We start from the raw sequence: 496 nt of genomic DNA, 5'->3' as shown, positions 1-496 counted from the left end.
TATAGGGTTGACGGGAACCCGGCGACTGCGCCTACCTGATGAGCCTAAAGTGGAAGGGCGAAACCGGTCGTGGGCTGTCGAGAAATTTTCAGCAAACTTATGAGTAGTGCCTTGCTAATAAAGGTTTTAGTTTGACCGAAAATTGGTGTATACTGAGATTGGATTTGAGGTAGACGCATTTCAAAGGGTTAGAGAACCGACTAAGCCATGGGAACCAGTCTTTTAAAAATAAAGAGAGAACACTATACTGTACTTGAGGTCGAATCTGTTGTCGCTTGTCTGGGGGAATGTTTATTCTGATATGACGGTTTTACTGACTTGTCTGCAGGGCCATCTCGAGAGGTGCTGTCAACTGCACATAGACGGTAGTTGTTTTGCTTCATTTAGCTTTCTGCTGAATCAGGGACGTCCATAGGGACAGTGAAGCATACAGAGATTTTCAGACCAGAATCGCGACCCAAGCTATTTCTATCGGCGTACAAAGAGATTTGTAAAA

The sequence above is a fragment of the Opisthorchis viverrini genome (genome assembly GCF_000715545.1).
Source record: "Opisthorchis viverrini unplaced genomic scaffold opera_v5_52, whole genome shotgun sequence".
Lineage (NCBI taxonomy): Eukaryota > Metazoa > Platyhelminthes > Trematoda > Opisthorchiida > Opisthorchiidae > Opisthorchis > Opisthorchis viverrini.
This window is presented reverse-complemented; position numbering follows the sequence as displayed.